Here is a 24,415-nt window from a genome sequence, read left to right as displayed (position 1 = left end):
GCAGGCCCAACTGGCCCTCACCGCCCCCAGCCTGGGCGCCAGTTAAGCTGGGCCCTGTGGGCCTGTGCCCCTCAGGGCCGGGCTGTTCCTCAGTGGGTTTGTAGCCCTGTCTGCCTGTGTGACCTGGAACTGTCCCTAGGCGTCCCTAGGGCTGCCTGGTGATGGCTGGGCAAGGCAGACTTTAGGTAAGAGCTGGAGAATCTCATGACTTCATGCTTTGGTTCAGTTCTGCCTCACTTCATGGCTCCTTTGGGCAGCTAGGGGCCTTTCACCTCTCCCCTCAGGTCAGCACTGAAGGAGCTTGTTAAAGTTGCTTCAGGAAGAAAAGCTGGCCCTTGAGGTCCTCCTTTATGCCCCAGGCTGTCCCCAGCTCTTCCCTGTGTGTCTGCGGGGCCTGGGAGCCTCTGAGGCAGGAGGAGGCGAGGCCTGGGCCCCATGCTTGCTGGCTTCTGGGCTGCTAGGTTAAAAAGAAAAATACCTACGTTTCTGCGTACCGAGGTGACCTTTTTTCCCCCGTTAATTCTCTTGAAAAATGTTATGATGAAACTTCTAATTTAATTGAAAAATCTTTAAAGACATGAAATATCTTGGGTTTAAAGTTAGAGAGGAGAACTTTTCAGTTCAAACTGAAAAGCAAATAGATACCAGTAGAAAAAAAAATTGTGTTTCTTAAGCCTTTCTCAATAACTTTTTACTTAAAACTTCACGTCTGCCCAAGAGATACAAAACTAGGACTTGGATACTAAACAATGAATGCTGAAGCACAAGACTGAAGAGAACAAGCTAAAGTTTTAGGTGTAGTCCAATGGACGTTGTTAAACAGCTTCTGGGATTATGGCCAATGGAGTAAATATTTTCCAAACAACTGAGGAAATATTTTGCAAACTGAACAATGGGGAGTTAAAATTACTTGCCATAAGCAGCACATCCAGTTTTATTCTTCTCCCCATATTATCTCTTACTTTTTTATTTTGGAGAAAAAAAAATAAGCAGATTAATGGAGGAACTTGACATGTTCAGTTGTTCACCATGTTCTCTGCTGTGCTCGTGCTTCCTCTGTAGAACACGGTGAGCATTTTCTCTGAGATAACGGACACATGGCTTTCTGAATATCAGTTGGGCTTACGAAAACCCAGGTATGAAATATGTTAAGTATATCTTTTAAAGTTCACATGCTACTAGTATTAACTGACAAAAGCAAGAAAACTTGGAGGTGAAGTTTTCTTTCTATTCTTAATTTTGTGATGACTTGCTATAGTAATTGGGTAAAGCCTTGTGTAGCTCCATGGAGCACACCACAATACTAATATACAGCAGAACCCTGATACAAAAACAAAACAAACAAACAAAAAAAACCCCTAAAGTTCCTCATTCTTCTTCCAACTTGCATCCACATGCTATAACCCTGGCCCTGGAAACATTTGTGCCTCTCTATAACTTCCTTGTTCTGTGTGATACCACTGAAACTTATTTAAATGGAATTATTTACAGTACTGAAGTTAAGCAGAGGCATAAACTTATAAAAACACTTTAATATATAGCTTATCAACTCTGTTGCTGTCTAAAAGACTTAAAAGACTTTAAAGACTCTCAGGTATGTTACTAGAGTACCAGTGAAATATCCCTATAGCTGGTCATTTTTGCCTTGTTTGTCAGTTGCTTAAATTTGCTTAGGAGTTAGAATAATTGGAAGCAGTCGTATGAATGGTCAGGAGTACAACTGGTCAAAAGGAGAAACTATAAGTTGAATATTTTGTGAGTGTCATTGCCATGTATGTGAAATGCATTCTGCACATATGTTCTTATTTTGCTGACTGGCACGGAATGAAAAGGCCTACTTCTGGTATTTCAGGTTACAGCAGATGTTATTTTTTTTTCTGTGCTTCCAAATTATGATACTTAATATTCAGCACAACTTTAAAGTATCTATATATGAGACACGTAGTGATAAAGAATGCCCAGATTTGGGAGTTTATTGCTGATGTATAAATACCATGCACTGTTTTCTTAAGTTTTTGTCTGAGCCTTGAAAAGGATGTGCAGAACCAGCCTGAGCAGGTTTTTGAATACTGTGTAAAAAGGTTGTTTCAAACTCAAGTCAATATATATATATATATATTTATCCTCATTTCCTTGCTCACAAGCAATAGCAGCTTCATGCTCCTTCCCTTTAGGTAACTACTTTCAGGCAACCCAAAGCTGCTGAAGGGAAGCAGCATCCAACAATCTCTTCACGACTACGGTAACAGCATGTAAAGTGCTGTTCCACCCTCCTTGTACAGTTCCACATGGTCACCTCAGTAGGATAATGGTTTGCCCAGAGCATGAATTCCCTCGTGTGGTGACTGTCAATTGACTCCAACTGTAAAATGCAGTGAGAGCAAACAGTGGTGGGAGCACATGCTGGTATCCGCATCACTGCTTCCCTGCTCAACGCTGTTGCTGACATGTGTCAGAATGGCAGCTACCATCTCCTCCCTGGCTAATAGGAGAGTATGTCCTAGGGTGCTTCTTCACCTGTAGTGCTAATGGCAGTCCTGTTCAGAGAGGTTTTGTTTCAGATCCTCCAGAAAGCTTTTTTCCCCTTCCGCTGTGTAACGCTGTTTGGATAACTGACCGGTTACTCACGTCAGAAGTCAGAATCCTGGTGTGGCCGCATATGGTACATTTTGTAGTGTTCTATTTGCAATGTCACATGTAGATGAAATTCAGAATACGTGCCGTTTGAGTTCTCTGTGGACTTTTTCTGACTCAAATCCAAGGTAAACTTTGATCTTCTATGATTTAATATCAAAGTCAAGCATAGCAATAGGAGACTGAACAGGTGAATATCTATGCCTTCCCCATAAGGAACTACTATATGCTGGATGTTCGAATTCAAACAATGGTATGTAATGAGCAGAAGAGTTCACAGGCTCAGCTTTGTAGAATTTAGTCTTGTCCAGTGTGCAAATTCCTTTGTGGTGAATGTCAGCTAACCGTGACCTTACGCAGAACGGTGCCACTCCTGTTGAAAATCAAGTTAGGCGATGATTACACTTGAGCAACTTTCAAGACAAGCAGACATATAGACTCCAAACTGCAGATCCTCATCCATGTGTGCTGGTTTTGCACTGTGTTGTTTGGAAGTAGGATCATAGGTGAGTGTTTGCTGTTACACAGATGAAGCAAATTATTGGAATTAATTAACCCTGCTTACAGCAGCACTCAAGTTCTGTAGCTTGTGAAAGGGAGTAGTGCAACAGGCATTAACCGGGTGTCTATGTATTGCCCTTAAGAGCAAGGAGCGGTGGCAGTTCTTACCAATGCCAGGAGGACGCTTCCCTCATGTAGGTGTTTCTGTGCTACTGCTACAGTACTTTTGGTATCATTAATTTGACGCTACAGAAAAAGTGGAATCCAGTATATGGTGTTGGGAAAAAGGAATCCAAAGTTGGTTAAATGGTTGGTTTAGTATGATGGCAAAGGTACAAAACATGTTTAAAATTAGTGTATACAGTTAGGCTATTAAATGCCTTGTACCCTGTGCACTGGTACTGCACTGTTGTTCTCTAATGGATTTACGAGACTGGAATACTTGCTGTATAGACTGCAGGGAATAAGGGTGATAGTCAGGCACACAGGGTGCTCCAGCCATCTATCTGATGGCATCTTCTTTCTTCAGAGACATTGTGCTGCAGCTGTGAATCTTGAAACACTTTTTCTTATTTTACCTTTGCCTATAACCGTATCACTTCAGTGAAGTTTTGCCCAAATTCACACTGGAATTGTGAACAGGATCAAAGTCTGTGGTGTAATTAAACCCATCCCACTTGCAAGAATTCAATCTCTTTTCCAAAAGCTACTTCATATCTATAAAATGAGTATGCTTGTATGTGCTATTGTCATCTGGTTTCCATTATCTAAGCTTTGAGACTTATATATGAGGAAACATTAAGTAAAACATTTTTATTAGACACTTTTAAACTACATAGGAAAATTGAGAAAGTATTCAACAAGTAGGGCAGTAGGTTAAGTGAACTAGCGTAACCCAAGGCAGCATTTGCACCCTGGATCGTATGGTGTGAGAATGAGGCTGCACAATTTCAGACTTGCCCAGCAAAGACCGCATCCAGCTGTGTGGTAATAGGTTAAACTTTGACTTCTAAGTCAGATTCAGTCAGAGCTTAAACCTTGGCCCCTGTGGCCTTCAGTTATTCTCTGAAGGTGTGCTTTCTCCAGAAGATCTTTCTGAAGACCTGTCTTGCTGCACTGTCTACATGCTACTGCATGTTCTGAATTAACATAGCAGCCTTTGCATCATATGTTGCATGCACTGCAAAATCCATTTTGCGTCCTAGCTCTACAGTGTGGACTCTGGATTTAGTGAATCTTAATGTTGGTTGCACTTCTGCATAGTTGCTTTGATGAGGGTGTCTGGAGCAACCATAAAGGTGTTGTGATTCTTAAGGATGCTTCACAGTCCGATAGGTGTGATAGATGCCAGTTTTTCTGTGCACCACTATGAGGATTTCCTATTTAAAATGCCAGCAGAATGTCTGAATGTAGCAAAAATACTGCAATTTTCTGTAGCCTTATTTTCAAATATTTATCTTGTAGTGTTGTCAAGCAAGTCCAACTGGCCAGAGTCTGGCCAAGCTGCAGAAGTGTAAGAAAATGGAGCATTGTGATGGGGAATGCAGGCAATTAGAACCATGCACCATAATTTATACTTAACTGAAAAACCACAGCTTCATGTGACATGGTAGAGCTGTACCTGAATATCTGCAACAATGTACAAGTAAGAATTAAGGCTTTTTAAGAGCTTCTAAAGAATAGTAAAAACCTGTTTTAACAAATATGCTAGCACACTGGCAAGTAAGCTACTGCTCCCTGTGGTTTTGTACTTTATACATCCTCCACTAAAATATGGCCAAAGGCTTTTCTTAATAGAATAAATTGTGTTTGAAACTAATTGCCAGCTGATTAGTCATCTCCAGAGTTCTCCATTCTGTCAGTGGCGGTGTGTAACGATGTATTGGCAATGTCACATTTTCTTTGTAAAGGGTGAAGTTTTCTGTTTTCTTTTGGTGTAACTGTACATATGAAATAGCAATAACAACACTACCACCATGTTTAATCAGGATTGAAATAATTCTGTTTTAAATCCTGTGAAGTTCCAGATTAATTCCTGTGGGAGCTAAAGCTACCCAATACTCTGTATTTTTTTTTAAGATCAGGGTAGAAAATGTTATTTTTTTTCTAATGTCTGGCCACTGCTCCATTTTCATAATAAACTTGCTTTATTTTGAAGTCTTTCTTGAGGATCAAAATAAAATGGTGTCTTCTGTTTTTAAATGAAAATTTAATAGGGAGTTTGAGCTTTTAGAGGAAAACAGAGCTTCCCTCTCCATTAGTCTTCAGGCAGCAGCACAGTATTACTAATCATGGTTGCATAGGAAGGCTTTAATAGCAGTCATTCTCATAACTGAAGGAACACATCTGAGCACACAGCCACCGTTCATTAGCACCTTTTTAATAATTTCAGTGCCTTCAGGACGGCATGTTTTGCATTGCTCCATTAGAAGTGGTGGACACATACTGAAGACAATGATTTGCAGCTTTATAAAAAATAAAAAATCCGTTCTTTTGGCTGTAAACAGGCAACTGAGCAGTGGACTTGAAGAAAAAAAATCGTTTCTTTGTCCGTGAGAACTAAGGCCTCTCTGCCACTAGAGGGTGAGACAACTACAAACCAAGCACTGAAGTCGAAGTCATTGCTGTAGTGGGTACAAATGTAAGCCAACATGCGGACTACCTCAGGCGTTACCTTGGTTATTCATTTTTAGAGAGACAGATGCTCACTGGGCATAGCAACTATTTTTCAGTTGGTCTCATGTGCTTCAAGACAGAGCTGCAAAGTAATATGGGAACAATCTGTGGTAATGAGCAACAGTGGAACAAAACTTACTGTCTAGACGTTAGATTTGGGCCTTGGGAGGCAGAGTTACAAAAATAAATTCTGATCTTGATTCAAGCACTGTATCACACTGCTCTGCTTCAAGAAAACTGTCTGGCTTAGACTGTTTCTCCCTTGTAGTCAAAATTCTGAAAAACTGATCTCTACCTGCTTCCCTTTGATCTGCACCATCTATACCGAAGGTTTTCTTAGTTGTATTCTTGTGGTTTGCCTTTTGTAGTATTTTGTTTTGTTTTGTTTTGTATTCCTACAAAATGGTCTGAGGTTGCCCTGGTGTCCCTTTCAAAGTCTTGAATAAATCCTGTTTTGTGTAGTTTACTATGGCCACGTTTTGTGGTCCTGGCAAAAACATTAACACTAGTAACATGTGCAATGTTTCTTGACAAAACATGTTACAAATAAATGTTTTGATGCTTGCAGAGTCTGTTAGGGAAGTCTTTAGAGAGAAGGGTCTTCTAGCTAACAAAAAGTCTGCCATCCACTTTCAACTGCTAGTAGGTACTCTTAAATCAGAGATTGTACAAATCAATATGCTGTTTCGTCAGGAACAGTACTTTCTGATTTAAAATGAAAATGAAGTCCCACAGGGCAGGGCAACATCAAGTATTGTTTTTTTTTTTTTTGTTTGTTTGTTTGTTTTTTTTTTTTCTGTTTTTATGAATGTCTCTGAATAATTCCTTCTTTAAATATTTTCACAGTGCATGCTGCCTTGTTACTGCGTTGTTTCTTCAGCTATCCAAAGGTCCAAATTCAACTTCCTCCTTTTTTCCTGCAGAAAGACCGTAGTATTTTTACAAGCTCAATATGAAAGATCATGTGTGGGGCCAGGAGAAACAAAACTAAGTGCCATTTTAAGCAGTAATAAAAGAAGAGTCAAAATCAAAGAACAGGATTGGAGGCAGTTCTGAACTATTGCCTGGGAGACTTACTTTAGTAGTTCATCTTATGTTAAATGAAAGAGAGTTGTGGCAAGAATTACAGTGATGTCTTGGGATTCTAGTTCTAATCAGAAAGGGCAGCTTCCATCTTTGTTGAGGCAATTTAAAATCTGTGCTACAGACAGATCAGAAATTTGTTGGAAACTTTTTTCATTTATCATCAGTGTTTAAATTTAAGGGAAATTAACTGGTGAGTTTGTGAAGTAGTTTTGGATTTTGCATTTTCTGGCCTGAGAACTTATCATGCCCAGGCTTAGCAGATTGCTTGAATTTTATTGGCTGCATACTTAAGGCATAAAACCAGCACTTACTGAACCTTTTCAATAGGGAAAACAGGGTTTAAGATTATATTATGCTAAATAGAAACTCACTATGCTGTTTATATATTGGTTTGCTTGTGGTTCTTGCACAATGCTTGCACTATTTTAGAAGCTATAGAATGTTTTTCCATTTTTTGAAGTTATTATAGTAATGAATGTTTGCTTTTTTTTTTTTTTAATTTAATTTAATTTTAACTAAGAAGAAACAAATCATGACATTCCCTTGTGCTGACATTAAAAATCCCTGGCTCTTTTCTATGGGCTCTTTTCTGTTGGTGTCCTAAATACCATAGAAGTAATAGAGCGTTTACAGTTGGAGGCAATGACTGTTTTCTTCATTTCAGAAGATATTCTGAACTTTACCAAATAATGTTAACTCTTAAACCTATCCAAAAGCTTTACTGGAGGTACAAATGAAATCATAAGGAACAATCAACTAAAATATTGTTTTGCTACTCTGGATATCACAGAGTGTGAAGTCTAAAAGAGTTTATTACAACGCTGTCATATTTAACAGTTCCTTATCCCACTTACTCTTTAGCATCTTAGTGATATCTACAGGATTTGATGCTATCTAAATATGCTGCAAGGATATATTCTGAACCTTTTTTTTTTTGGACAGTGGAGTAAAGCTGTTACAGCTTGGAAAACTGCAAATGTGTCCTGCTTTTATCTCAACCCATTACAGCAACAATACGAGATGCTAGCTGCTTACTGGTTTCCAAAGCTCAGAGCCAGACCTGATGCCAAATTAAATGACTGAAAAACTTAACATCAAATTCAATCACACTCTCAATCAGTTTCAAATTGCTGTTAGCAGGAAGGCCTTTGCAGTTGAGGTGCAAGAGCTGTGACTTGATTTTAGAGAAAAACCTGAGGTTAAAAAGCCTAGTCTTGGTCCCAGTTTCTAAGGCATTGATTTTCTTTCTCAAGAATGAAAATATCTGAGGCAGAAAAACATTGTTTTTTGTATGACACCTGAAAATGGTGTTAGGAGAGGACCAGTGGTGTTTAACTTGATTAAGAGAAAAGCAATAATAATAATAAAAAAAATCCTAAGAGAAGAAGGACCCGTGAGATAGAATAATGCTCAGGCATGACTTGTTCTCTTCTCATAATCTCATTTTGTTATTTGTGGTCCATCGTATACCTGTGCTTACTTGCACCCTAACAGTTATGGTGCTGCAACAGAGCATGCGGGGTAAGTGGTGGAGGGGTTTGGGGGCTCCAGGAAAGGAAATGACTCCCAAAAGCCAGGCCTGGCTCTGGACATGTCTCTTCACCAGGGCACACCTGATGGAGCTGTAAGCTGCTGCAACTTTTCAAGCCTTCTTCAGACTAGTAAGTAAACTAAAGCTGTTTATTTGCTTTCTGGTAGCACAGCTGTGGTCTAGTTGGGAGAGAAAACAGTTGAGTACCCTTTTCCCTTCACCTAGCGTTCCCTATTGCGCACAGCAGTTACTCAGGTTGTCCTGGAACAAAAGGGCTGCTGCTTTAGTGCCACTGCCCTGAGGTTTGGGGAACTTTTTCTTACCCTGTTTGGGCTCATTCTCCAATCTCTATATGGCTTGACCACCAGCTTTGGCTGATTGACATTCTTTTCCACAAAAACGTGAATGGGAATGGCAGGTAGCAGCACAGTGGTTTTCTGTTGCTTGTTTCAAATGTGGCTGTCAGATAAAAGCTGAAAATGCTATTCTGCAAACAGCAGCTCCAGACAGGCTATTACAGGACTGAGCAAGCAACCAGAAAAACCCTACCATCCATTTAAGACTTTGAAAATAAGGATAACTTTATTATACTTGTATGTTCTAGAGTATGACAGTGTTTTTTAGGCTAGAAAAACTTTATAATAAACATTTGAATTAATCATTCTAGCAGTTTTCAACTTTCAAAGTAAATTATTTCTTTTAAAGATTGAACATGTAGCATCTAACCAGCAGCTATGAAATGTCTGAGAGCTTAGAGATGATAATCCCAGAAAGCAAAGATAACAATTGGGACAGCAGGGTTCAAACAGTAAAAAACAACAAAACCAACAAGATGGGGAGAACACCAAAAACTTAAGTTTTGAGTTTTTAACATGATCCAAAAATACAGGATTACGACAGGCATGATCTGATATTAATTGTCTGAAAAGGTGTTTTAGTCACGTTGCTTCTGGCAATTGCATAAATCTAATAGTTGGTAAGACCATGGCCAATTCTCACTGTGGTTATACAGGGTGAACTGGTACTTTAAAATCCATTTCTACTCATTCGTTTTTGTGGTGTGCCACTAAAGCCCAACAGAGTATTTTTTCCACTTTGATTCTATCCTATTCTAGCCAGATCTAGGTAGAAGAAAGGTTTAAATAAGATCGTGGATTGTGCTGGTTTCTAATCACAGTTGATGTGCTGTGGCTGCATTTCCATGAGAGGGGCATCTACTCATCAACCTGTTTTTATAGTGTTACATGTTAGTGACGAGACTAAAGACTCCACTTCTCTGCTGGGCAATGGATACAGAAGTTACTAGGAGGGAGCAAGCAGACAACATAAATCTTACTTCTTTAGCTAACTTGACCCAGACATTAAAATTCTATTAATCCTTTGTGAATCCAAATGGGTTTTGTGAGAAGAAACAGGCTCTTTATACATGAGGGTAGTCCCTGTTAGCCACTCAGTGAAGAAAGTGCTAGCCTGTTACTTTGGTTATTAACTAATACTATTCAGTAAACACTCCAAGCATTTCAGGGATAACAAAAGATACAATCCCAGCCCCGAGGACTACACACGTACCGGTAGGTATGAGACTTCGGCACGCAGTGACTGTGAGTAGCCAGGCGGCAGTGGAGGGCTGCATCTGACTCCAGCTGTTTTACAAGAGATGGTATGAGATTTCCTCAAATTTAGCTTTGGAGTTTCCAAACAGTTAAGGCCAACTCTTGCTTATGATGATAGCATAATATGTTTTTTATCAAAATCAATGACTTGTACATCTCCAGTGCAGGAGATGCAGCAATGCCTGTAACAGTAAGGGGCAGAGGGAAGGGAAGGAAAAAATGGCAGCAGAATGCTGCTATCTCTGGCATGACAAATAGAGGGAAACGAGCAAAAACCTCAATGTGGTATCCAAGTCTCCATCACTGGGGATGCAAACCAGGTTGTTTGATCAGGTTAATGCTAGAGCAAGTCTGGAGAGCATGTTGCTTGATACTGTTATGTGAAACTAAATTGATCATTTAAATGAAAAGCCTATTTCAGTGTGTTGAGAAAGAATTTTTTTTTTTTTTTAATTGAAGTGTTCTGTGCAAGTCTTAGCAAATTTCAGCTGTGTAAAAGTATAAGTGAATTTTCTACAGATGTTCTAAACTTCCAGGTAAATATATTTTTTCAAGAAGCTTGAACATATTTCGCATACATATTGATTCAGTGCACAGAGCTACTTATGTGCAGATGAACTACAAAGCATGGTGTTAATTCTCACATTCTAGGCAGCATAATAAAAGCTACTGGCACATCATGAGATCTGGGACCAGTACATTCTTTTCCATAACTACTAACAATTGGGAAAATGTAATGATAAAATAGTAACTCAATTAGTTGACTTCATTTTTATCTGATTCATCCCATTTGGTAACTCTTCTACCAAATATGGGCATATCTAAGTTTTCAGTCCTAGAAATGTGAATTGAGAAAAAAATGTCATTTAAGTAGTATTATATGTTTTTCAAGCAGTTGACATGTTAATTAATGGAGATGAAAATTGCAAGAGCTCTTTTTTAAGAGAACAATTTCATAATGAACGTGAAGGTGAGATTTTTTGAAAGAGGCTTGGTTGGAGAAAGGAAAGTACTGCAGAGATGTTAGTAGGCTACTGTTGCATAGAGCCTTTCAAACGAATGAAGAAGCACAAGGGATTTATGATAAATAAAAATGTCTCAGAATAATAGTGATAGTGGCAGTTTTCTGCTGTGAAAAGTGAAACTAAGTGAGGCATGGTAGATCTTAAAATGAGTGGAGGCAGAAACAAGAAATGGTTAATTTTAAAAGGTAAGAAAAGCAAATGGATGCAGCATAAAAATATCTAAACTGTAACAGAAATATTGAAGCAGTTCTAGAGGAGCCGCTATTTAATAACTGGAGATAAGCCTGGTTAGGACTGCTTTCCTGTGCTAGGTGTCCTGGAATTGTTTTTTCAGAGGTGTGGACAGAGGTCATGGGAGTCATAAGTGAATAGAACAAAATGGGAAGGAATAGTAGTAGAGCAGTCACCACTTTTAACTGCTGCAAAGTGTGCCCTGAATCTGTCAGCAGGATTTCAGTTTTTGTTTTTCAGAAGAAAAAGTATAGCAAAACATATCAAACCTAACACTTTTTGTCTGGGCTCCCATCATTCACTAGAGGAAATGACAAACTCATTTTAAGTGATTTTTATGGCTGTCCCTTCCCCCTTTCCACATGATTCTGTTTTATGCATTAATTGCAATTCTCAGGTTTTGCTCCAAGCTTATTAAAAAGGATTATCACCTTTTCATTCCAATATTCTCTCTTACTTGCCTACAGTTATCACTACCTCTTTTATAACGGTTGATTTTCAAACCTTTTGATCTGCTTTGGTACTTCACAAACTGTACTTTAAAACATAACCATAATTATTTTTCCTTATGAAGAAACTCAGTTTTGTTTTCAAGCTCCTGATTCTGAGTTTAAACGATCTTAAATAGTTTAAATTCATTGGACTTTATGGCCCATCCCATGAACACTCCTTAATGTAGTTAAACCCAAGGAATTTTCAAGCTTCTGAGTGAGGTTTATAAAGGTATACACAGGGGATTGACTGGCACAAGATTATAAAGGAAATTTCAAAGAAAGGGAATATGCTTACACACAATCCCAGCTAAAAATCCTAAATAATAGTTCTGCAATCTAAAACATTAAGCAAATAAAAGAATCTATAAAAAGATATTAGGGCAGTAGGAACAAGATAATGAAATGCTTTTAAAAAAGTCAAGTAGTATTGTAGGTTCAAGTGGTTGACATGCGGTCATACTGTCTGCATGGCTCTGTTACCTTTTACAGTGATGTGGAAGTTCAGTGGTACTGGGAGTGAAGGTGACTTCATTAAAGGTGCTATTTCTCAGCAACCACACTAGATAACTTTTTCCCTTTAAGGTAAAAACCCATTTTAACCTAAATGACCCAGGTACCACACTTTACCAAAACTTTACGCTTCCATCATGTATTTGGCCATAATAATGGGCTAGTTGTTCCTGTCTTTTTTTGATGTGAGCCTTGTTACCATCTGCTTTTCCTTTTCTCCTTGCACTTGCCCTCTTTCCCATGCTGTACGTGGCTGTCTTGTGATTTGGCTATTTTAGACTTTAAAAAAAAGTTAGTTTACACTGGTATTGGATATAATAAAGGTCTTTGATAAATGTTGTCATTATATCACCTTTGTTCCTTCTATATTAATGTGGGTCTTACAGTAAACTCCCTGTAGAGAAATTAAGGAACAGAAACATTTATTTTAACATATTTAGCTGTTAATGTTTTTGCATCATTCATACTTAAATTAAAATTTGTTTTGGAAGATTGATGTTCATGCTTCACTATAATAATGTCATCATTAAGCCATATAGATTGAACTCTAAACCTGGAACTTGACATAGCACAACTAAATCCTCACATCAATGCTTGTCAATCATAGCATACCCTTTTTTTCAAGAAAAATTCCACTGTAATCCATGGAAGACAGAGAAACATTTCTCTGAAGAGAAACTACACCAGCAACTCCAGGAACTGGCTTATGAAATATAATTATACCCAAAGGGAGAAGACATTCATTGGTACCTTATGCTTTATAAAGCCATGGGAGTCAGCCAGCAGATAATAGGTGTGTTACCTGTCATGGCTTACTGCTTAATTATGTCTCCTTTATACAAATCGGCATTATATGCAAGCAATACTGGAACCCTGTATGCTCCTAAACTTGGGAGACAAAATTGTCTTTAGATTATAATGTCAAGAACCTACTTAAGTATATTGAATGATAGAGACGGAGGAAGAATTATTTGGAAGAATGAAGGCCCTGAGTTTTTCCTTAGTACACAGCAAGCCTTTAAGGGCTGACAGGCACACGTAGAGCCGTGCACAATCCCTCTTGCTTTGTTAGGGATCTAGGCTGGTAATACTTCTTACCAAGGGTGATCATATGGGCATTTGCTATGGATTTATATTTTCCTGCATAGCCACGTGTTTGAGGCTGTTTGAATTCATGCTCAGATGCAGACTAATTTATTTTCTGATCATTCAGTGTTGTGAAACCAAATGAACTGCTCCTAGATGAAGAACTTCATGCAGCATTGTCTCCCTGCTAGTGGTCTGGTTAGACTGCCTGCATACTAGCTGGTGACTAGGTTACTGTGACACATCTTAATACTAGATATGTTTTAGAGTTGCTTTTCCCCTTGTATTTTCTTGTGCTGCTGGGTTTTGACCTGTGTTCCCTGAGGGTGTGTCTTTTTTTCTGATATATCGCCTAAAAGTTAGGGTTACAATCCATCACTTACTGTTCTAAATGTCTGCTTTAGTTCATGCAGCGTGTTGTAATTCAGAAATAACGGCAACTTGTTTCATGGATCTATTTCTTTTTGTGCAAAATAAAATAAAGGCAAAGAAACATAAAAGGCAAGTTGTCCTAAATGAAACAACATCTGAATTCTAATTTTTTTCAGAACATGGACTGCAGGCATAGAAAAGAGTAGTGTTTAAAGTCTTTAAGAGACGAGTTGCTTGGAAGACTTCTGGAAGTGAAAATTAAATTTGGCAGAAGGTACTTAAGGCTCAGCTACCTGCTAAAGCTTGTCACCTCTTAATTTTACATCTGTTGTTGATCACACTGCAGGACTTGATAATATGTTTATAATCATGTCACTGCAATGGAAGAGACAATGTTAGATTGTCATGCGTAGTCAAGTGGGGGGCTCGGTCTTTCATGTATATTTGATGACAAACAATCCCACTGAAGCATAGCTGGTGTACTGTGCTAGTACCCTTACGGGAAGGACTTGTTTGGTTGTTATTCTTTGCTGCCTCAGGCATAAGCATCTTGATCTCTCAAGATATTTTAAACAAAGTACAGTTTACTATTTTTCCAGACCTTTAACAAAGGAGTAGTTTCATCTGTAATCTCAGTTTTGTCCTAAGGGTTGTCATTTTGCATTTGTTTAGCAGCTGAATCAGAAGAGCCTGGCCAATAGGAACTGCCAAGTGCTGGCAATTAGTCATTCAATGTTCCTGTTAAGTAAAGATTTCGTGCGTTATCAAATTATTTACAATTAGACTTTAAAAATAGCATCTGTTCTAGGGTGCTATCCTCATGTTCTTTCCTTATCAATGGTAAAACTTGCTAAATTTCATTTGAAATGTACATTTGTTTTTTAACCTATCGGTCCCACCGTCATTAGCATAGGAGATGCGGCCACACTGCAGTAGCACAACATAAAAAACGCCTCAGATCCAAGCATGTCACAGTTGGAAATTTTGGATGAAGCTAACTTTACGAAAAGGATTTGAACTTTTATTTGTTAAATAGTTTTGCAACTGGAAGAAATAAGTGTGCACGCACATTTTGCTTGCAAACGCTGGGTGGGAGTTTGCCACTTGCCCTTAGTGAGCCGTGCTTGCTTGTGCTGTGCCTCCTTGCAGTTCAGTATGTGCTCGGGCTGCTAGCTCCCCAGCGACGGGCCTTGGCTGTCTCTCCTGAGGGATTTCACTCCCTGCAGCAGGTTTTGAGCTAGCAAACTTTATTCTGTAGAGATATTACTGCTGTATGTGTTATATTTGTGTATTCTAAACCATTTTTGGAGTTCAAGTATTAATATCGGTAGCTCTATTTTTGAATGACTTAATTGAGAAATTATTTGAAATTTCTCTATCATATGATGAACACTTTTCATCCATTTAAAACCAAGAAGAACGTGATTAGGAAGACACATACTTGAACTGTTCAGCAGATGAATCAATACCGCAAACTATTCTTGTGGAGAGTGACATTAGGAATGCTTCAGAGCCTTCAGCATTTCTTCTTAGCTTGCTAGCAGTTTTTCAGTCGTGAGAAGGCACGTTGAATCCTCATTAATTTTTACTGTGAAAATATTTGTGTAGAAGTTGCTCTTGGAAAGTGAGAGCTTCACAAAGTAATGGTAGTTGGCTTTTTTGGCTCTAAGCAATGATGATTGAGTTAGTGCTACAGCTTTGCTAAAATATTTTAATGATGATTGTCCTGAACCTGCTGTCAGAGGCATAGCATTTAAGTGCAAATGCACAGAGTGTCTTGGCCAACCACTCAGCAGCGATAACACACCTAGGAAGCAAGCTCTCAAAGCCTGTGTGTCATCTGCATTTCATTCACTCCACATTGCCTGCAATATTCGTTCTCAGAGGAACTTCCAGGACAAGGCAGTCACATCTTCGTGTCAACATGCAGTAAGACACAGCGCTTACAATTTTCTGATAATGCCATTTCTGCAGTCTTTCAGCCATTCTGCAGCCCCTGCTGTCCCCGAGGAACGTCTGAGGCTTGCTGCCCACCAGCTGTCAGTGGCAGCTAGGAACAAGGTGCTTTGCCCTGGCAGCTCTGTGCTTGTCTTGGGGCCATATGCAGCTTTCTGCCTTTGGGTTCCCTGCCTTGGCGCCTGACCTGAGAGCTCTGCTTTCCCGGTCTGCTGGGAAAGCCTTCCCTTTCTCTCCTTTGTGGGAAAGTGATTCAGCAGCTGGAAGGTTTTAAGGATGTGCTCTGGGAAGTCTGATTTCCCCAGGGCAGTTTCCCCATCAAACCACAAGCCCGAGCAGGCCATCAGCCAGCTCTGTGTCTGCCCTGTCCCTGCTGATGGGCAGGGAAACATCCCTTGCCGAGACTTCCACGTGGTGCAGGCCAGGCTGAGCCAACTGTGGGAGTCTCGAGGGCACGTGTGTTTACAAGTGAGTGAATATTTCATAGTAAAATATGAAAAGTCTACTTTGTGGTCTTTTAAAAATATTTCTGGCACAGCAAAAACAAGAAAGATGGGAGACAGGCTTTTCATATGGGATTACTTGGTGCTAGTGCAGCATTTTCTCCTTGCCAAGTTTTTGGTTAAGTTGGAGAGTGTAGTATTTCCCTGATTATGATGAGGCGAGACACTCTTTAAATAGAAAATAAATGTTATCGCCATCTGCAGAGCAATCTGATGAATTAAATGAGTTTCTAAAATCTTTTGTTGCCCTTTTTGAATAAGCAGGTTCATATGGATTTTATAAATTCAGAACTGGATTTTAAATATCCCAATCCCCTAAATTCATCACAATTTTTTACATGGTGATAATCTTGGTCAGATCATGTATTCCTTTTTGATGCTTGGTACTAATTTGATATGCATATAGACACCCAAGTATTTGAAATAAATTTTTAAAAATACCAGTGTGAGGTTATAGATATCATCTGATGGAAGTCCTGATCTGCTGGTATGCTGTCCCACGTTGATTATGGTAAATGGTGGTGTGCTATATCACCAGATACTGCTCCACTTATACCACGTGGTCCGTGCCCTGTGAATGTCTATACTGGGTATGCAGTATGTAGCAAAGATACAAATCTAAAAAAAAATTAAAAAATGGAATGGCCTAAGCTAATGCCCAGCACTGTTTTCATTCTGCTGCTCAGCCATGGTCGGCTGCATGACCAAGGACAAATTGGGCCGTCCATGTCTTGGTTTTCCTGTGTAAAATGGGAGAGGAGACTTCAGTTCTGTCTTGTCTGTTTTGTACATTGCTGTAAAAAATGTCTCTTCCCAATGTGCATAGAACCTGCCACAGAGTCCTGATCTCTCTTCTGGACACATAACGTGAACAAGATAATTATTCTGCTGTCTTGCAATGAAATTTAAAATCCTATACATCCGTGCCAGTCATTTATTTTGAATAGTTTGAAACACTGAAGGTGTTGGCATTTATATGCCATCAGTCAAATATAGCAGAAATCGTGCTTTATCACCATAAACCATGTATCTTACTCAGGTTTAACAAGTAACTTCATGAATTAAAACAAGGGTTTACGCTCCCCAGAAGCTATAAACATCTGTTTAAACATGTTAGGGATTATTAGGGCAGTACCTCAGCCTTGTAAACTGGAAGTGTGAGCCAGGTTTGCAGTCCAAAGCAAGCATCAGAACTGTGAGGTAGCAAAAAAGGTGGAGAAAAGCTTTTTCTAGCAGAGTGAAGATTAATTGGACATATACAATAACTACACACAAGCCTTTAAACTTTCATTCAAATCTAGTCCAGCCATAAAAACACAGCTGTTCAAGCTAACAAAGCATTATAGGTCTAGACCTGCAAATGAGCAGTACTAGAAATTAAAACCTGCAGTAAAAGTCTTAGGGCACATTTTGTCATCACATCTGTGCTTCCATTGAAAACAATTCTATGTTAAGATTTAGACTTTGGTGTTCCTTAGGAATGCCCTCAAGTTGTAGGACTGAACAATAATCGCTCTTGGGTTCTCAAATACCAATATAATGGTGTAGGATTAAGGAAACTGAGAGACAGTTTGTGTCAGGTGTCTGAAACAAAGCCCTTAGTATTTTCATTATATTCTTCCTTTTCCCCTTTTTTAATTGTGAGAAAATTAACCTTTGGCCTGTCATTCAGGCCTGTTACGCAGTAATCATTTTCTCAGCATTTCTTTGTGATCCCCCACCTAGGTGATAGTCAAATCTTCTGTTTCTTTTCATAACTAATTGAAACTTATTTATTCATTTACGCAGCTGAAACTCGTAGTTAAATTACTTGATTATGTCAATATCCTTTTCTTATATCTGTCTAAGGTGCTGCTAAAGATGTATTTCATTCTCATGATTCTGATCGAACTGCTTGATTCTTTAAATTCATCTAACTTCCTTCCCCCCAACACTTTATATACAGACTACTTCCATCATTTTCAAGCTGCAAATTTTGCTGTCCGACCTCACGTTTGGTGGAGTAGTTATCAATTTCAAATGACAAAAGTAGCCTTTTAATTACAGCCTAATATTACATATAAATAAATGTCATAAATGTCTTTTTTTTTTTTTTTTTTTTTTAGTAGATTTTTATCCAGAGCTGTGTTTCAAGGAACTTGGGTGTTTTGCTGCTCTGTAGTCTTCAAAGAGGGTGGGAGGAGTAACGTGAAGAATAAATGGAATGTTAGGCAGGTACCAAAACTGATGCTTGTGAGAAGAGATCATTAGAATACTGTGTGGTGAAATTTTTATTGAATTTAAGAAACTGTAGGAAAATGGTACAAGCATTTCAATCTTTTTATTATGTATACTGTGATGTGGAAGGAGCACAGCAACCAGACATTAGAATGCTAGAAACCCACCATCCATAGCTTGTTAAGTGCCAGGGAAAAAAAAAAAAAAAAGAAAAAAAAGAAAAAAAAGAAAAAAAAAAGAAAGAAAGAAAGAAAGAAAAAGCCACAGACAAATCGCTGTCATAGAAATATGCTTAAGCCCTTTTGCCAAGAAGAAAATCTTGCTGCCAGGTTTTTGAATGATTTCAGTGTATACTCTGTTTTGAGAGAATTGTGATTTTAGGTTCCTATGTTACCTTTTCAGTTTCTTAAATATAACCTTTTTCTTATATATATATATAAAAAATCATCCTTAAGTGATGGAGCAATAACCAACTTAGAAAATTGCGTATTTTCTATATACAGTGATTGGGAGGGTGAGGATTTGAAGGCACCAGTGTTGAGGGGACGTCAGTGGTTAATGTAATTGCCATTTTTCAAATGAAATTGGTAAATGGAGGAATGCCTGAGTCACAGGTCCTCAACTACTTATTCATCCTAGGCTTCTATTTACACCTTTCAGTTAGGTAATGGTTTGGAAGAATTTAAGACACTTAATGAAAACAGGATTTATCAACAGTAACTTTGTGGAAGATACATAGAAACTGTCTAAGGATCTAAATTAAGCTTACTGATCTATTCTGCAACTTGGTCTGTCCTCCGTACCACATTCATGAATAAGTTAATTTTGCAGAAAAGAATATTTTGCCTTTTTTGATCCTTTTGAAATATTTATATATGCTGAAAACAAAACCAGACCTATTCTAATATTGCAAATGGCATTGCTGCGATGTGTGTGCATATCTCCTGCTAGAGTGGTTCCAATTTGCTGTTTTTTTTTTTTTTTCTGTCTGCAGTCAGTATGATAAATACATGACAACTGGGATTATGTGGTCGATTTTCTTCAGAAAGACTGGGACATCTGAACAGTTGCTCAAACACGACAAAAATCTACCTAGATAGAACCTTGTGCTTTCAATTCTTAAATGTGCATATTTGTGAATAGCCCCCCCCTCCCCCCCCAACAACAACTAAAAATCCCCCCAGTTTGTAAGTTTTGGTCATCCTCTGGATGTAAACACCGAGTTTATAAATAACCATGGATCACCCGTTAGCAGCGTGTGATCAGCTTGCTAACATTCAGATAGCAAGTAATACAGTAAGGTTGGTAAGACATAAGAACATCTCAATAAACCTGTTTAAAAATGGATCTCTTCTACCAGTGCAAATCTCATATTTACCCTAGAAATTTGGATCTTAAAGATAGTAATATGAATTCATAAAATGGTTATTCTAACACAGCTTTCATAAAATTGCACGTGTGATTACTCTCTACAGAGTAGTAGAATTGGGCCAGAAAATACAGAAATGAGTATCCGAATTGTATTCAAGCATCCGAAAAGCGGTGAGTTGTCAATCACTGAATGTAGGAGCGGAGCACTGAGAACCCTGCCTCCGTCTGTACCGTGCCTGCACAACCAGATTTGTTTGATTTGTGCACATAAAATTCAAGATAAAAGATTAATTTGGCTCTCAGAAAAACAAAGCAAAGAGCAAAAATGCATTTGAACATTATTCAAAGAAGTTATTAGAGGCAAACAGGAAAATGGCAAAAATGGTGCTTTTTAGTGATGCATTTGACAATTTTGATTGTGACAGATTGAGTTTTTTCAAGCACTTATTCACTTCCCGCTTTGTTTTGAAATTTAATAGTCTAAGCATGTTTAAAAATTTAATGACAGATTTTTATAGTCTCAAATTTAAATTCAGAAAAGCAATGACAACTGCTCTAGTGCAAAACTAACACACCTAATTTCAATACCTGAAATTAAGTTTATTTATTGTCTAACATGCAAATTATAGGGTGTATGGTAGAACAACTCTTTTTTGATACTGTTTTGGTCATAGTGATGCAAAGTTTTTAAAAATCATTGTTAAAGGTTGGAATTGACAAAATGCAACCAATGACAGATTGTATCAGGAATAACACAATTTTTTAGTATTAGCTTATGACTTCAGGAAATTGTTGAATCCTATAAATCTTATTAATTCCCCAAAAATGGCAGTTCCAGCCTTCGGACGACCCTAGATGCACGTTCAGACACCAGTTAAAATACTGGCATACACAATCAGGTTTGTGCCCTTAGGCTCCATCCTTCCTCAGATCTCTCCTTCAGGATGACCTCTACAATGCATCTGCCAGTTAGTAGTCCGATGCGGCTGATATTACGTACTGTCCTGTGGATCAATAATCGGCTGTGCTTTTTCTTCCCATTACCTGTCTCCCTTTCGGTATTTGCTAAGTCGCAGCGAGGCGCGTTTCTGTTCTGTGCAGTTCCCTGCACAGTGGTCCGCAACAAGTACTCGTAGTTGCCATGGTGACATAATAGCTATCAAAGAATGTTGCAGGCTAAAAAGCATGATTTAAAAAACATGTTGTAACAACATAATGTAGATTTTCTTTCGTGGAGAGCACTCTTTTGTCTTTGGCTTCTGTTAGCCATCAACCTACTCGCGTAGTAATCACGACTTTATCCTTGGATTTCAAACAGGATGGCACAGATTGGAGCTGACTGGGTAAATTAAGAGGGAATTAATGAAAAATAAGGGAAGCGAGACTTTCCTGGAAGCACGTATCATGGTACTGAGTCTAAAATGGACAATGTGGCTGTTGAGTGACACGTAGCAATATGTTGTTAAAATGAATACCTGGTTTCTTAATTCTGGTCGTAAAGAGGGAAAAGAGAGACTTGCATGGAAGGAACCGGAACTACAGTGGAGCAGGAAGGAAATAAGAAAAGTAAGAAATACACATCTGTTGATAAAAAGGGGGATTTTTTTCTTTGCTTCTATCATACACAGTTGTGGTTCCCTTCTGTTCCCTACCCCAGCAAACTGTTTGCTTATTTCTCATTTGGCTGTGGCCCACTCAAGAAGTCATCTTAAATGCTTGCAAGTGAGTTTCTTGTCATTGCCTGCCCTCACAATTTCTACCCTTATTCAGTTAAACTACTAAGACCATTTTCATTATCAAATTCAGGTTAGAGGCAGGCTGCTGACATACTGCTGTAAGCTGTGGTGCTAGAAGGAAGGTACTTCATACAGAAGACTTGTAACTGAATACAGTGAGGAAGATGTGGAAGAAACTCTGGTATTACTATGTATGGTATTACTAGTATAAATACTATGCGTATTTATACTGCAACTCTAACAACAAAGAAAAATGGAAAACAAACCAGCACGTTTACAATATGTCACCCTAAAGGATATCTAAGCTGAGGTAGTAAAGGCATTCTCAGAAATACTAACAGCAGATCGTGCCAGTTAAAACCAAGCCCAGATTTATCATACCCCAACAATTCAGAGTGGTGTATGCAAAGTAATTTCACACTATTCAAACGGCTTCCAAATGTGTGGTCTGCTTCTGTTTTCAGCTTCTTCCTAACCTTTCTGCTTTTTCTCCCTTCTCCCTCTCCCAAACACCTCAGATTCTCTGGGTTCCAATATATGATGTTGATCTTCCCATCTGAAGCGTGCCTAGACAGGTGATAAGAAAAAATAGGCATAACTTTTTCATGTATTTAATTTTTAAATCATAAAAGATTATCCTGTAGGAGGCCTGGGATTTAATCAGGTATTTGGATAAATAGATCCTTCTAGCTATGAAAGATTCCATTGCTTTGCTTTAAAATCATAATTTTCTCAATATACTTGTAAACGTTTTATAGTTATTTCTTGTTTGCATCATAACACCTGGAAAGTGAAGAAAGGCGCTCACTGTGTTAAACAGCGGATGAATGCCTGGAATTAGCACTTGCAAGGTGTGGAGGTTTGGAGTTTTACTGTTGACCAGAACACCTGAAGGATTTCACCTATGATGAAAAACATTCCCTGTCCGCAAATCTCAGGCTCCCAATGAGTAAGGCAGGTTCACAAGGAGGGGAGAGGCAGAAGCAGCTTGTGCAGATCTGCTGTGGGGCAGAGAACAAGTCCTCCTGCCTGCTGGCACAGCCCAGTGCCCTGGATCTCTGTTTAACATCCCTTAAAATAACATTTTCTTGATTTAGCATCATTAACATCGAATCTTTTTGTGCTTTCAGCTGAACTGTTGCTCTAATTTGAATGTTTAATTAATTAATTTCTTAAAAGAAAAAAAAAAAACAACAAAAAAAACTCAAACTGGTTACAGTACCTTTACTTTCCTGTAGAATTGCAAATTTTCTGGTGCAGACCCAGAATGTAATTTTGTAACGCTATTCTAATTATCTAGGATGTGGCATAACACAATAAAAGTAGTAAAATATCATGAGATGTTGCAGCCATGCTGGTGAAATACGGCAGATGTACTCTCACACAGAATGCATTACTTGGAGGCAAAAATTAATTTCCCGAAATGAAAACTCGATAGCTTGATTGGTCTTTGCTGCTTTTTGGAACTAGAATCGTGATGCGGTACCTTGCTAGCTTAAGGCACTCCAATGTCCCTCAATGAAATCAAGCTGCTTCTATATAGCTTTAACTTAATTCTGAGTACTGCATTTTTGTTTTTACTGTAGTGCTCATAACACAGTGTGGTTAAATGATAGCTAGAAATAATATGTTGCACTAACTGCTTGCAAGATGTTTTACTTACAATTTATAACTATTTAATACATGTGCAGATTAGTGCAATATTATGATCATTTTAAGAAGTGACATTAATTTCAGTATTCAATTTAACTGCAGTTGAACTATAGATGTCCAAATAAAACCATATGTTCAGATCCTTTTCTATGCAGTGTAAATGCAATGTTTTAAATAAGCAAAATCCTAATTAGTTACTTAACACAAAAATGTATCTCTGTACTTGAGATCCATGCATGGATCACACACTATAGCGAGTCTGGAATAATATCACATAGACAAGCCCTCAACTCTAAGAAAGCATAAGTATGCAATTTGCCTAAAATTTAGCTTGAGCTATTTGATGTTTGGAATGCAAAATAAGAAGAGGAATCAAAGGAAAAATGAAGGGAAATTTAGTCCCGCTCAGATTCAGTAAGAAGGTGTGACTTGTGTACTACCCATCTGCATAAATACTCAAAGAGTGATAAACTGAAGTGTCAGGTATGGTTACACTTAATATTAACTTCTATGCAAGGCTTAGTTACCATATACTGTCCATGTGCTGCAGTGGGAATCCATAGGCTATTTTATCTGTTGGCTTGATATAAAGAAATAATGTAAACAAGCTACCTAATTTTTTTACAAGCCTTGCTGGTAGTGTTATAATTTGCTTCACATGCCATAACATTTCTACATGACTGAACAAAATAAGGAATACTCTTTGATTTAACAATGACATATTAGAAATGGGAGCATGTGAAACATGCCAGTGTTTTGCAAAAATAATTCTCCTGAAAGTTGCTCTGTGCTTATGCTGTCGCCAGTGCTCTGAAATTATACTTTCTTTGTCTATGCAAATTCTGCAGTGAAGTTTTATCTTTTCCTTCTGTGCATTTTGCACTCATGTTCATATATCTGTCATCAGAGCATTAAAAAATCATAAAAAAGCTTGGTGGTGTAAAAGTCCTGACAGTATATTTTCAGCTTGCTTTTATTTATTAATTTATTTTTCTTGTTCAATTCACAATCAATGTTTGGAAACATCAAAGTTTCCAAGATGAAGAAGGTTCATTTTTTTTTTTTTTTTTTTTTAAATTTAGATCCTTTATTTAGCATATTGCTAGCAACTGCTTGACACTAACCTCCCCGCAAGCCCAGAAGTTGTGTCAGGATCCTCGGAGGTTGCAGAGGAGGCTCTGTGGTGGGGTTGTTTTCTCTGAGGGTCCTCCTGCCCGTAC

General features: G+C 38.3%; 1 long non-coding RNA gene across 1 annotated transcript; it reads left to right on the top strand.

Annotated features, from left to right (window-relative positions):
* The first annotated feature begins 85 nt into the window (after nucleotides 1-85).
* Nucleotides 86-24,119, top strand: LOC118170423. The gene is made up of 3 exons (XR_004752707.1): nucleotides 86-220; nucleotides 8,504-8,558; nucleotides 22,301-24,119. It is a non-coding gene; the product is annotated as an uncharacterized LOC118170423 (long non-coding RNA).
* Nucleotides 24,120-24,415: the final 296 nt, after the last annotated feature.

This window comes from Oxyura jamaicensis, chromosome 8 (genome assembly GCF_011077185.1).
Source record: "Oxyura jamaicensis isolate SHBP4307 breed ruddy duck chromosome 8, BPBGC_Ojam_1.0, whole genome shotgun sequence".
In the NCBI taxonomy this organism is placed as follows: domain Eukaryota; kingdom Metazoa; phylum Chordata; class Aves; order Anseriformes; family Anatidae; genus Oxyura; species Oxyura jamaicensis.
This window is presented reverse-complemented; position numbering and strand designations above follow the sequence as displayed.